The sequence below is a fragment of the Odocoileus virginianus genome, chromosome 6 (assembly GCF_023699985.2).
Source record: "Odocoileus virginianus isolate 20LAN1187 ecotype Illinois chromosome 6, Ovbor_1.2, whole genome shotgun sequence".
NCBI classification, from domain to species: domain Eukaryota; kingdom Metazoa; phylum Chordata; class Mammalia; order Artiodactyla; family Cervidae; genus Odocoileus; species Odocoileus virginianus.
In genome coordinates, this window is record NC_069679.1 from 71987355 (window position 1) to 72001640 (window position 14286).

A 14286-nucleotide genomic window follows, 5' to 3' on the forward strand; every position below is an offset into this window, starting at 1 on the left:
AGAAAACACCCACCCCTCAATCCAAAGAGTTGCAGGCAACAGATTAAGAACTGCTAATAAAAATATTCAATGTCAAAAAAAAAAAAAATTCAATGCCAAGGAGATAAAGTATTTAAATGTTATCTTAAACTTAAGTCTAATGAAAAATGTGTCTAATTGGTTCCTTAGCTACACTTCATAATCCAAAAAATTTAGGGATTAGTTAAAACAATGCTAATCTGGGTGCCATAATAATGGCAAAAAATACAGCTGATTTAAAATAAAGATTCAAATTTTTCCACAGGTTGACGGAACTAAAAATAAGACAACAGAGCCAAGAATTCAAGATTGCTTTTAATGTCTAAACGAAGTTTTAAGTTTCATAGTTCAATTCAATATATGATTCTTTTACAGTACATGCAAAAAAAAGAAAAATCTTTTGCCTCCTATCTGCTTTGTTCACTTTACCTCCTATCTGCAATCCTGTATCCTTACAACAGTAGCTGTGGTTTGCTAAGTATTTACTATGAGCTAAGTACTGCTAAATGCTTTACACAAATTATCTCATAATTCTCAAAGTGATTTATTTTACAGATGAGAAAACCGAAGCTAAATTAACTTGCCTAAGGAAGTAAGAGTTGGATTTGAACTCGGCCAAAGTTAATTTAATTGATGTTATAAATTCAACTCGCAGTCAGAGTCTCCCCATCATTCACTCAGTATATTTGTATCCCAGAGAATAGCAAAAATGATAAAGTTGTGACTTCAAAAACTTTACAACTTTATGAAGATTAATATCACAAAATAAATTTTTTAAAAATCCTCACCAATATGATAACATACCAAGCCGTATGGTTTCTAAAATTAAGCTAGAATATCAAGGAAGGGATCATTAAGAAATCAACAGCTTTTGATAAAATATGTTAACATTTTTAGAAACGATGACCAGTCATAAAAAAAAATTTTTTTTTTTTGGCCATGCTGTGCAGCATGTGGGATCTTAATTTCCCGAACAGGCATCAAAACCACACCCCCAGCAGTGGAAGTCTAGTGTCTTAAACCACTGGACTGCCAGGGAAGTCCCACCAGTCATATAAATAGATATTTATGGTTCATTTTCTTGCCAATATACCCAATACAGTATTTAGTACTATAATCGCTGCAAGAGTAAGAAAGACTCTGCTATCATAGGAAACATCCCTTCATACTACAAATAATAAATAATTTTCAAAGATAAGAATGAATCTGACTATCCAGGAGCTAGGACTCAGTGCTTTCACTGCCGTGGCCTAGATTCAATCTCTGGTCAGGGAATTAAGATCCTGCAAGCCCCCCAACTCCCCCTGCCAAAAAAAAGAAAAAAGAATGAAGCTACTCTTTAAAACAGTTAACTATTCAAAAACTATATTCACTAATGAGATTAAAATAAAGCCTATAACATCATGAAAGTTATGGAAATTATACAGTTGCTTTCATCAGAGACAATTTAAGAGATAATATAGCTTTTAACAGCTTTCTACATGTGAAAAAAGATTTTTCTTTCCCTTTGACCAAATCCTTAACTAAGGAAGGTACAGGGCTTAACTTAAATAAAATCTACTTCAACTTGAATCATGAAGAGTAATGTTATTAACTATAAGGGAAGATAAACTGATCCTTTCTAACAAGCATTTAGAACAAATTTTAAGTCATTAAATCTACAACATTCACCTTTTTTTTCCAGTAGCAGGGTTAATGGCACCCACTATTAGGAAAAATCCCTGATGCTGGGAAAGACTGAGGGCAGAAGAAGAGGGCATCAGAGGATGAGATGGCTGGCCTGCATCACCGATGCAATGAACATGAACTTGGACAAACTCTGGGAGATGGTGAGGGACAGGGAGGCCTGGCATGCTGCAGTCCATGGGGTCGCAAAGAGTCAGACCGACCAGGCAGCTGAACAACAATGTTAGCAAAACTCAGACAGAAGAAGATCAGATGATATGCTTGGAGATACAACCTGTGACCACATAAAAAAATATTAGCCTCATTACCCTATGTAAATATTAGCCTTTTACCCCATGTAAACCAACCACAAAAACAAAGATTGTAAATACTTAAAACACATGTAAAATTGTAAAATCAATTCCTGTTTTTCTAACTACCACATTGCTTATAATCACAGTATCTGGGATATTAATAAAGGGCTAAGATTGCTATAATTACTAATTATTAACATTATCATGTGTTGAGTGCCCACTATATGCATATAATATATGCATTTTATGCCCACATAAAATGCTTTTTGTTTAATTCTCATTATCAGGTTAAGGAGGATATTACAAGCTCCACTTTATAGATGACAAAACTAAGGCTATGAAAGATTTCATAAAATGCTTACTGCCTAATTAGTCAATTAGCAAAGGACAGAGCCAGGGTTCAAAAGCATGGTCAAACAATCACAGAATTTGGGTTTTCTCTATTCTATCATTCTTCCTCGGAACACAAATGATACTTTTTTCAATTTCTCTATATGGTAGTTACAAATGTACTTCTGTGATCATCAGGCTATTCTGGGAGATTCTAGGTTGAAAAAAGTTTATTAAATAATACTGGGAGCTAAAATTCCTGATCAAAAAAGTCAGAAGCATCTTTTACTTTTCTGAAGACAAAGGCAGTCAATCTTGAAAGATGTGAATTTTGCCTTTTTTCTGTGTTCCTGACTTCGTCTTTATTCAGGAGCCAAGCAAGTGTTCTACAGCTTTAAATCCCTTTTCCTCCCTAACTAAACTGGAAAAATCTGATGATAATCATTTTTCTAATTAACTATATAACTTTGACATAAACAGGTTACCATAATTAATATTTTGCTATCTAATCAGAAAACTCGAGACTTTGCTCGTGAATGTAAGGTAGCAACAAGCAAGCAGGGAGAAAGAGTTTGGGTAGGGAGAAAAAGGGAAGGCGCTGAAAGTCAATCACTAAGCAACTCCTTGGTTGACCCATTTAAGACGACTGGAGTCTTCTCCTGCCTAAGCCCAGGCTCCATCAGAAAGGACGAGTGGGAAGGCATGGCCCAGTGTGGCTGGGCCCCTACTCCCAAGAGCCAGAAAGCAGAGTCGAGTATCCTGCCTGCTAAATCTACATGGCCCTGCCCAGGTTCCCATCCTAGGACTAGCAATTCTCAGGGTGTTCATTTGTATTCTGACATGCTTTCCTGAGTGGAACACAACAAAGGAAGAGTTCTAACAAGCAGGACAAAAAATATGTCCATGCGAGAGTGTTGCAAATAGGATCAACCTCCTTTACATATGTCACGCTAGGAAAACTGCCAAGAATGGCTCACTCCTCTAGACACACTTCCTGCAGATCCACCAGACTCCTCCTCAAACACGTCAGTATTCTCCTCATTCTGCTTAGTCTCAAACCTCCTTTTGCCCTAAGATTTCCAAGTGCATATTTTATATTCTCAAAAATATATGGCAATATGATAAGACATCCTATTTATCAGTACTTTTATTTCATAGCTGAACAAACAGCCTAAAATGCCTTATACAGAATTTGCCTTTAATGAGATTTCTAATACGTTAAATTACTGAAGATAAATTTTCTTTGCAAATAAATTGGTCTTTATTTTCAAAAAATTGTATTTCTTTGTAAATAAAAGATTTATCATTATATCAAGATAAAGAAATATGATAGCAAAAAAAATGTTTTTCAATGTAAGGAGTACAACTATATCCTTTCTCCCCAGCCCCACCAATGAAACATATATCAGGGTTCAGAAATTGGCAGAATTTCAGATCCATTCCATACAAATCAAAATTTATTAAACACAACATACGTATTTTGGCAAGCCCAAAATAAAATGCAGCTTTCCAAGTACTCTATTAAAAGACCTCTTTTTAAGTCAGTAAGTTTACCTAGGGAACTTTTCTGATAAAAGGAATTCTCCCAGCAAACCAGCAACCAGACACTGGGATTTTTGCACTTTCACAGAACTCCAGATTTTCAGGTAGCACATCTCCATTGGGATTTATTGTATCAGTATTTGGAGAGCAAAAAGCAGAGAAAACAGATCATAAGCTACATATAAAAGACAAAACTTTACTGAAATAGAAAATGAACTTAATTAACTAGTGTTAATTGAACTTCCACTTGTAAAAATAATTTACATGAATATTCTTTGAAATGGGAAAAAGAGCCTCACTAAATTGTACAGTCAAAAGCAGTTTCTTTGGGATTTAAAAACCATCATTTTTTTCAACAACAGATTAACAAATCTCACTGTAAAAAGGGTTGAGCAATGAGAGCAATTTGTAGATAAGTATGATTAAATTATGGGTAAACAGTAAGTCAACTGAATAAAGTCCATTTATCAAAAAGCAAGTAATCAAACTAATGTCCACAACTATGAAGAATGAATTTTACATTTTTCCCACACTCTATTAAAGATTTTACATTCTTCATCAGTTAGTAAAGAACCAAATGATCTATATAAAAGTGCCTACCAACTGTACAATAACTTAAAGAACAACCATTCTGGTGGCAGGGATACTTCATTTAACTCAATGCAAGGAATTTAAAAGCTTTCATCCTTGCAACCTTTGTCACAAAAATTAGTAAATTTGTTTTATGAAAAGAGTGCCTATGTGTTTCAACTCAAATATGCAATGATTACATGTTTTGTGACTTTCCAAAGATTGAAATTTTTTTCAAAGATTGAAATTTTAATAAAACATTTAAAAAATGAAATACAAATAAAAATTTTTCGGAGAGAGAAAAATCTAAAATTCCTGATGCAAAGCTACTCCAAAAGTTTATTCACAGTTTCATAAAACATTAATGAAAGGGTTACATAAATCTCCTGGAATAAAAATCATAAAGAGAGATGTAAGAATCTCTGTTTTCAATACTGCTTTCTCTGTTCTTACATCCATTAAAACAGATATAAATTAACTCTTTCTAAATATAAATCATCTAGTCTTATAGAAAAAACATCAAACCAAGAACAGCAAAATATATACGTATATATTCTCAATATAGCTTTAAATAAGTATGTAGATTACATTTAGGTCCCTCAAACAAGTTAAACTTACAACATATGCCACATCAAGATAATTCTCAAGGGAAAAAACCATCGGAACAAAAGCTCCCACTTAATAAACTACTTTGTAGTTAAAACTCTATCCCAGGTACATTTAATTGTCCAGTATTATCACCATTTTTCTTCAAAAACCTAGAAATCTAAAATACACAAGTATATTTGGTTCTCTTAAAAATGCTTTTATAGTATATATTTTGTATGAATGGCCATGAAAAACTTAAAAATTCCTTTACTCTCTAAAAAGGAAACACCTTTTTGCTTTTCTCTTTTGAAATGTGTCTTATTTGGTTTTTACTTACTTTCTACACATGAACTTTTCTCAAACCAGTCTCTTTCAGTATTAGTTGTTTACTGTCAATATGTCTGTGTATACTTAGGTTTTTTATAGACTGTGCTTTACAGTATACTGGTAAGAAAAGCTAAAGAAGAGGGCATGAGTGAAACAAAAGTGGACCACATCTGAGAAACACCATTCAATTTCAACTCTCTGCCTCAAATACCCTTCAGTACTCATGCCAAATATTCTTAATTTCTAAAAAGAAGCACAACACAGTATGATAAAGCAAACACAGGAGAAACCAAAGCATCAACTCTAAGAAATTTAACAGAATGTATCACCACCTGAGAAAGAAATACCACAAAAAGAAAAACAAATAATAAACCCAGTTCCTGGATGTCCTACTGAAACATCACTTTTACTGCACTCCACAGATCAAAACAGTTTTACAAACTCTTTTTAGTGTAAGAAATACATTTTACATTGTAACCTAGTACACACATGTACGTCATCCTGGTAGCTCAGATGGTAAAGAATCCACCTGCAATGCAGGAGACCCGGGTTCGATCCCTGGGTCAGGAAGATCCCCTGGAGAAGGAAATGGCGACCCACTCCAGTATTCTTACCTGGAGAATTTCATGGACAGAGGAGCCTGGCGGGCTCCTGTCCATGGGGTCACAAAGAGTTGGACACGACTGAGCGACTAACACACATGTATGAGCAAAATTTCCCAAAACAATATTTTTCCTTGCCATGTGCAATAGTAGTCAATTCTGTCCTATTTCATTTATTTGTAATGCTGGTGGTAATCCACTAAATTGACTTTATAGTTACTAATAAAGTATCATCCAGTTCAAAAAACACAGGCTTAAAATAGGGTAAGCAAAAGGAGAAGGGGGCAGCAAAGGATGAGATGGTTAGATAGCAAGCATCATCAACTCAATGGACATGAATCTGTGCAAACTCTGGGGGATAGTGGAGGACAGAGGAGTATGGCATGCTGCAGTCCACGGTGTCGAAAAGAGTTGGACTCGGCTTAGCAACTAAACAACAAAAAAAACAGGGTATCCCTTACAGAGTATTAGGACTTTTTTTTTTTTTTTGCAATTTGCTTCTACCTGTCTAGCAGGTAGACAGGTATTTTAAGGCTGCTACATTATTTTGTTGTTTTATTCGCTGAGTCGTGTCTGATTCTTTTCCGACCCCATGGGCTGTAGCCCGCCAGGCTCCTCTCTCCATGGGATTTCCCAGGCAAGAATACCAGAGAGGGTTGCCATTTCCTTCTCCAGGAGATCTTCCCCACCCAGGGATGGCAACGTGTGTCTCCAGAATTGGCAGGTGGATTCTTTATCACTGAGCCACCAAGGAATCCCCTGCTACATTATTACTACTTTCAATAAAGCAAGTGGTTCTTAAAATGTTCCCCTGACCAACATAAGCATCACCTGAGAGAAATTCAAACTCTCAGGCCCTACAGTACCAGATACCTACAGTACCTGATACCTACAGTATCAGAAATTCTGGATGGAACCAGCAGTCTGTATTTTAGCAAGTCCTCCAGGTGATTCCAGTTCAAGTTCCAGAACGACACATTAAAGAATTCAAGCCTTTCTTCATTCTCTACACATTTGTAAAAAATCCAGTATATAGGACTTATTCTTTGCCAGTTACTATTCTCAAAGTTCCACAGATATTAATTCACGTGAATTAAAAAAAAAAAACCCTAAGAAGTAGGAAGTATCCTTATCCTTATTATACAGATGAAACTTCTTCACTGAGAGGTTAAGCTATCTAAGCTAGGTGGTGGAACCAGAATTCAAACTTATTTCTAATTTGGAGAAAGTAAGCCTGCCCCCCTCTTCATGCCTCTCCTCTTCCTGATCAAGTCCCGGTCCTACTCCTTTAGTTCAGCTACTCCCTTTTTCCCATTCAAATTCCCCATCTTGTCCATGTCCTTATTTTCTAACATGATTGCTCTCGTCCTAAACATTTCTTTCCTAAAGCACTGGAATGCAAGTCACAACCTTGCTTTGAGAACCCTTTCTCTGGCCCTAGATGGCATGTTAGTATTATTATGCAGCTGAAGTTTCTTCTATTTCTGAAGTTATTAGACCCTATTAAAGGCCCCCATGTTATTCCTCGTTACCTACTGTCCTGGTCAGGTTCCGCAAGACCACTAGTCTCTTCCTGAGCAACTTTCTCGCTCCCTCCTACGAAGCCCTATCTCCTACTCCCTTCCTACAAGGAAACTACTTCTCCCGCCTACCCCCCGAGTCATTTTGCTTGACTAATCCTCAACTGAGAGGACTTCACTCGGCTAAACCTCTCACTTCTCAAACCCGAGCTACCCCCTCGAGGTTTTGTTGGTGGTTTTTTCCCCCCAGAACTCTGCTCTCCCGGGGATCCTCACACCCAGTTCCAGTCCAGTATCTCCCATCGCAGACCAGCGGTGGGGGGCAGGGCGCTCCCGTCCCTCCCCAGGCTGTTCAAGGTCTCCAGCGGTCCGACCAACCGAAGCCCCGCCAGAGCTCCCACAGCGCTCCCACAGCGCTGCTCTCGCGGATGGCCGCCTTTCTCAGGAGAACCCCCAGCCCCCTCCCTGCCTCTTTCCTCGATGCCCCCACTGGGGATCCCTGTCACCCAAGGCCTCCCTTCTCCCTCGGACCCGGGCCACTCCCAGTCACCGCCCCCCCCCCCGCCCCCGCCCCACGCCTTCCCCAGCTTTCTCCGCTCGGGCCGCTCCCGGACTTCCCGGGTTCCCCCACTTCTTCCGCACACCTAAAGGTGTCCGGAGTATTCCCGAGTCACCGCGTCCCTCGGGCCAGGTGGTAGCCGGTCACCCCCTTCTCCGGGACCCCAGATGCTCCTATCTCCCCCAAGAAACTACCCCTCACACGCACCGGTCGCCGGTCAGTGTCCCATACCCGACCAGCTAGGCGTCCCGAGGGACCTGCTGGCCTGACCCGCTTGGGTCCGGCCCCGCAGCCTACCTTGCCACACTACGAACTCTGCCGCAGGAGCCGGGCGGCTCTCGCACCAGCCCAGTCAGGGCGAACTCGCCGCCGTCGCCGCCGCCGCCCCCGCCCTGGCCCCCGCCGGGGCCGGGCTGGACCCGCAGTCGAGGCCCCCCTCCCGCTGGCTTCCGCCTCGGGAGCGCCGAGATGGAGTTTCTACCCCCAACCCCGCCGCGACGGCCCCCAGACCTCAGGCCCGCATTATCCGAACTCACCTGCAGCTGCCGCCGACCAACTCCAGCGTCCCTGCCTCTCTACCTCGGGCGCCAGTAGCCACCTAGCGCCTCCACCTCCCCCATGACAACAGTCCCACCCCGTTTCACAGTTCCTACCTCGCGATTGGATAGTGGGGCGGCAGCTCTCTGCTCTTATTGGTTTAGTTTACCCGTCCGTCAACGCTTCCTTACCGCCCCTTTTCCTGACCCGGTATTAGCCCCCTCCCGGACCTGGAGCGTCCTAGACCAAACTTTAGTTGTAATTGGTTGATGGTTGGACAGTTCAAAGTTCTGATAGGCTACCGCAAGTATCTGTTAAGTCAACTGGCAAAGGATGGTCGGCTCCGGTTGGTTCGAGCTTGGGCACAGTTTGGTTGCGCAGTAGAAAGCGAGGAAGGGACTGACGCTCAAATCCGACGGGAAGGATTAACTCTTTGTGGTAGAGGTGACTGTAAACTCGTGCCTTTCTCCAACTTTCTCCCAATAAGGAGAAGCTTATCACTGCCAGCTTACTCAGAGGGTAGTACTTAGACAAAACAGCAACATTAGAATTTGTGTATAAAAATCGATTACAACTCGGTGAGAGAAACGCTCTATATAGATTAAAATTTTCCCTTGAGGTCCTATGGTGCCCAATTTCCTTGACGTTCTTTCCAGAAGTCTCCATGCTAAAGGGCAAAGCACAACCGTTTATTTAGCAGAAGTCAGTCCACTTTGGTTGCAGTTAATAAATTGCGGTGGCGTGTTACGAGGTCTCCCCCTTCCAGACTCACTCATGGCTGTCTTCTGCGAAATGACCAGGCAGCCAACAGCAAGTTTGGACTAAATGGGCCACAGATTACCCTTGTGATGCTCTGGAAAAGAGAATTCGGCTCTCTGCAACTTGATTTTTATGCTCAGCAGTTCTTAAATAACCCTACTAGATGTGTGTCAGATACTTAACAATTTGTCTTTTTTTCTAAACCTCTCTTCCTAGCCGTCTAAATTAGGACCGTTGAATGAATTGCAGTTCTTTTCTCATATTGGCACAATGCACTAGAATAAATGATTGCGTTTTTATTCATTTGGGTACAAATCACAGTAGGCACTCTTGAGAAATTTGATGTTGCTATAAAAACTTGAGCTCCTAGAAATATATATCCATTTTTTTTTTTCATTTCAGCTTTTTGCTTTTCTTTTTCACTTCCACCCACTGTTCCTGCTCCTGAATGGCAAAATGATGGCCTAATTACTCTTTGAATTTCTAAATCAGATTTTAATAAATGTACCTTCCTCACAACTCCACCCAGCATACATAAACTCAATGGGTCATGAAACATACACTCAAGAATGGATTGGGAAAGTTCAAGGGTACTTCCCCCTTAAGCATCCCTTTATGACTGGGGACTTCCTGTGGCACCAAGACTAGACCTTGCCCCTTTCTTATTCCTGCTCTTTGTTCCATATATCTTCTATTTACCCTTCTGTCCTATTTCAGCAAGCTACAAGAAGTGTAAAACTGTGTGGTTCATTTTCCCCCCACCAAAGAAAAAGTTGTCTATTTTCTAACATGTATTTTTAGTCATTTAAATAAACTATATACTTCTATCACCAAACTAAGCGGAAATTATTCCTCCAGTAACTCTACATAACAGTAAGGTGTCTTTTCCTAGTTTTTTCCCAGAACTTTCCTCCCCCTTCTCTCATCCTCACCTTCCAATTTAGAAATAACCTCCCCTTCAATTCAATGACTCATAAAAAGACTGTGAAAGGAAAGCGGAAAAGCCAAAATAACTGCAGAAATGTCTGAATCATTCAATTGAAGGAAAGATCAGACATTGACCATGATAAGATGGCATTCAAGACATAAGGTAAGCCTTAACTAACATCCCAGTACAAAAGAAGTAACATGTAAATGTGAAGATGCTCCAGTGAAAAGGAGGTAGCAGTATGTCCGAAGCTTTTGAATGTATTACCAGCAGCTTTCTTCTCTCTAGTCTTGGCAGTGTGTCCTACCTACCAATTTTAGAGCAAGTTAGAAGGCAATTAATGTCCTGGCAGATAGAAAACAATAACGTCATAGGAGGGCATGACCATTATTATGGTACTTTGGGTAATAATGGCTCTTTCACAGTCATAGTGACTCTGAACATAGAATTAGGCCAGCCTTACTAAGAGTACTTGCCATGGAAGTTCAGGAACTCAACAAAATTATTATCACAAAACTAGGAAAATTGCCACAAAGTCCAGCTATTCCTTTTATTTCATTGTATCTATTTATTTATTTTCACCACACAAGATAGCATGTGGGATCTTAATTCCTCCACCAGGGATGGAACCTGCATCCACTATAGTGGAAGCATGAGGTCTTAACCATTGGACCACCAGGGAAGTCACCCTTCTATTGCATATACTAGAGTAAAAAACTTGGCTTAAAACTCAACATTCAGAAAATTAAGATCATGGCATCCGGTCACATCACTTCATGGCAAATACATGGGGAAACAATGGAAACAGTGACAGACTTTATTTTCTTGGGCTCCAAAATAACTGCAGATGGTGACTTCAATCTTAACATTGAAAGACCCTTGCTCCTTGAAAGAAAAGCTATGACCAACCTAGACAGTATGTTAAAAAGCAGAGACATTACTTTGCCAACAAAGGTCTGTCTAGTCAAAGCTATGGTTTTTCCAGTAGTCATGTATGGATGTAAGAGTTAGACTATAAAGAAAACTGAGCACCAAAGAATTGATGCTTTTGGTCTGTGGTGTTGGAGAAGACTCTTGAGAGTCTCTTGGACTGCAAGGAGATCCAACCAGTCAATCCTAAAGGAAACCAGTCCTAAATGTTCTCTGGAAGGACTGGAGCTGAAGCTGAAACTCCAATACTTTGGCCACCTCGTGTGAAGAACTGACTCATTGGAAAAGACCCTAATGCTGGGAAAGATTGAAGGCAGAAGGAGAAGGGGGTGACAGAGGATGAGATGGTTGGATGGCATCACCAACTCGATGGACATGGGTTTGAGTAAGCTCTGAGAATTGGTGATGGACAGGGAAGCTTGGCATGCTGCAGTCTACGGGGTCACAAAGAGTCAGACACGACTGAGCAGCTGAGCTGAAAAAAAAAAGGCATTCATATATGTTTTTGTTCATATGTGCATATACACTTCTATCACTCCCATTCCTTGTGAAAATCAGTTAAGAGGGAAAATGTAATATAAACACATACAAAACAAGAGAGAAAACCTTAAAGAAGGAAGGTTTTAAGGAACATTCTTTGATGCAGCAGAAGGCTATTCTGTTATTGAAGCCCATGCAGTAACTGGAAAAGTTATTGCTTGTACCCTACATTTTGATTTTGTGTCCACAAAGTAATCTTATAATGCAATTACTCCATCCAACTTCTCTTTTCTTTCCTGTGTTAGGTGCTTCTCCACCACTCTCAAGGCCCGCTCTTAAAAAGCAAGGACACTGGAGTCAGGGAGTCTGCAACTCTGTGTTGCGTGGCTGGTTGTGGAGGTGGTACAGATGGTATCTGTGCAGAACCACTTGAGCAAAACCAGCATGGCAGGTGTATTAAAGGCAAAAATAGCCTTTATAAATCCTGATTAAGTGGGAAATGATGGACTCAGAGTGATGGCCCAATATCTGAGTGGTAGGGTTTGCCTTGGGCTGTCATACGTGCTGGTGCATTTTGCTCTCTTTTCTTTGCTACTCCTCTCTGATCATACCACTTTTCAACAGAGCAAAACCCAAGTATCTTTACATTTCTATTTTAGTCCAGAAGGACAAACTATGAAAATTCCATTTGGCTGTTTTTGTTTGCTTTGGGGGGGATTTTTTTTTTTCCTCCCTGGTTTCTGCACACAATTCCAAATGGATTAGAGAAGCAAACAGACAGTGGAAAAGAAAATCAGTCAGATAAACAGACGAGGGCCAGAGCTGCCTGCTGCTAGCAGTTAGGGGCAAAGTCATAATATTTGACAAGAGATGGTTCTGTGAGTTTAGGATCCCTGAAAGTGGAGGTTGACAGGGATATAGGGGTTGGAGAGAAGGGAGGAAAGAGACAAAAGTGAGACAGAGACAGAGAGAATGAGAGCTGAGAGAGAGAAAGCCCTTGGAGAAGAGGGTAATGAACATGAGAGCGTCTAGAGACCACAGTCAGAGTGCTGAGACAGCTTAGAGTCCTACCCTCAACCAGATATGGACTTTACACCAGGTTGCACAATGGAACCAACAAAGTGCAGCCTCTGCCACTGGTTGAAAGGAGAATGGGGCCAGAACTCTACCCTATGGCATCATTGCTCTGTTGCCACCTGGAAATAGCCCTGAGCTCAAAGCCTGCTGCTTTGGCACCAGGCAAAGCCGACAAGGAAGGCTAGATTCCTGCAGTCAGCCAGTGAATGCATCTTCTTTTGATTTCATAAAGGTGACCACTGGCATGAAGCTCTGGGTAAACAAAGGGAAATTTTCTGGAAGAAGATGTTTTTGCCATCCCAAACTGGGGAGCTTCCAACAAAGGGACGTGCCAAGTTGTTTTCCACACTGGAACAAAGCACTGTGGTTTCAAAATTCAAGACTCTGTTCCTTGCATGGGAAGAAGCAAAAAAATTTTTAAAAGTCAGTGGAAAAGGGTGTCTTCTCAGGCAGAACCATTTGATTTCCAATTCTAGGGCTCATGTGATTTCTAAGTAGCACACCATACCATCTCATTACTCAATGCAGGCATTTTCATCCTCAAGAAAAGTCCTCTACCCATCCTCTATCCACCTTGCATAGCATAGGTAAGATGGCTTGAGTGCTTGTAAAATGGACAGGTTGCAGCTGTTAGCTCTGCCATTGTTCTATTGAATGGAGCCCCTGGTTACTATCACCAGATCTATGGGTGGACCAGCCATTCTTCTGCAACAGGGAGTGGACCACTCAAAGCACTTAGCACCGTTTAAACTTTTGTCCATCCCAGTTTTACACGTACACACACACACAAAGAGTTTCCTGGAAACCTGGCTGTCTTCCAAGGATTTCAGAGAGTAAAATGCCTTCTAGAACTCCAGTTTCCTAATCACTTGGAATCTCATAAGAAAGTAGACTTGAACTCAGACCCTGAAACTAAATGTGTTCAGATCCTGGCTCTGCTATTTCTAGCCGTGTGACTCTGGGAAAGTTGATTCATTTACCTAAACTTCAGTTTCTTCATCTACAAAGTGGAATATATATTAGCTATATCTTGCTGGTAACCAATTATCCCAAAATTTAGTAACTTAAAACAACATTTATTACCTCTGTCTCTGTGGGTCAGAAATCCTGGTGTAACTTAACTAGGTCCTCTGGCTCTGGGTGTTCCACAAGGGTGCGGTCACCTCAAGGCTCAATTAGGATGAACCTGCATCCTAGCTCAGTCATATCATTGTCGGCAGGATTCCTTAGCTCACAAGCTTTAGCCTAAGGCCTTAGATCCTCATGAGCTGTTGGCTCAGAACCTCTGTATGCCTTACCTGTGAATCTCTCCATAGAGCATCTCAAAATATAGCAGCTTACTTCATCACAGCAAGCCAGCACGAGGGAAAAAGAGAGGGCCAATGAGAGAGAGACTGCTAAAAAGACAGAAGTCAGTCTTTTGCAATCTAATCACAGAAGTGACATCCCAGTATTCTTGCCACATTCTGTTAGTCAAAAGCAAGTCATTGGGTCCAGCCCACACTCAAGGAAAGGGGATTGCACAATGGTGCAAATACCA

General features: G+C 40.8%; 1 protein-coding gene across 8 annotated transcripts in view; it reads right to left on the reverse strand.

Moving 5' to 3' along the window:
- The window catches only part of NUMB (NUMB endocytic adaptor protein), a 156500-nt gene extending 147835 nt beyond the window's left edge, over positions 1-8665 (reverse strand). For 7 of the 8 annotated variants that reach the window (XM_020911204.2, XM_070469603.1, XM_070469605.1 and 4 more), the window contains exon 1: positions 8572-8665. The gene's annotated coding sequence lies outside the window, so the exon portion shown is untranslated. Of the gene's footprint in view, positions 1-8332; positions 8402-8571 lie in introns of those variants that run through there. The other variant, XM_070469598.1, reaches the window with a different exon arrangement.
- Positions 8666-14286: the final 5621 nt, after the last annotated feature.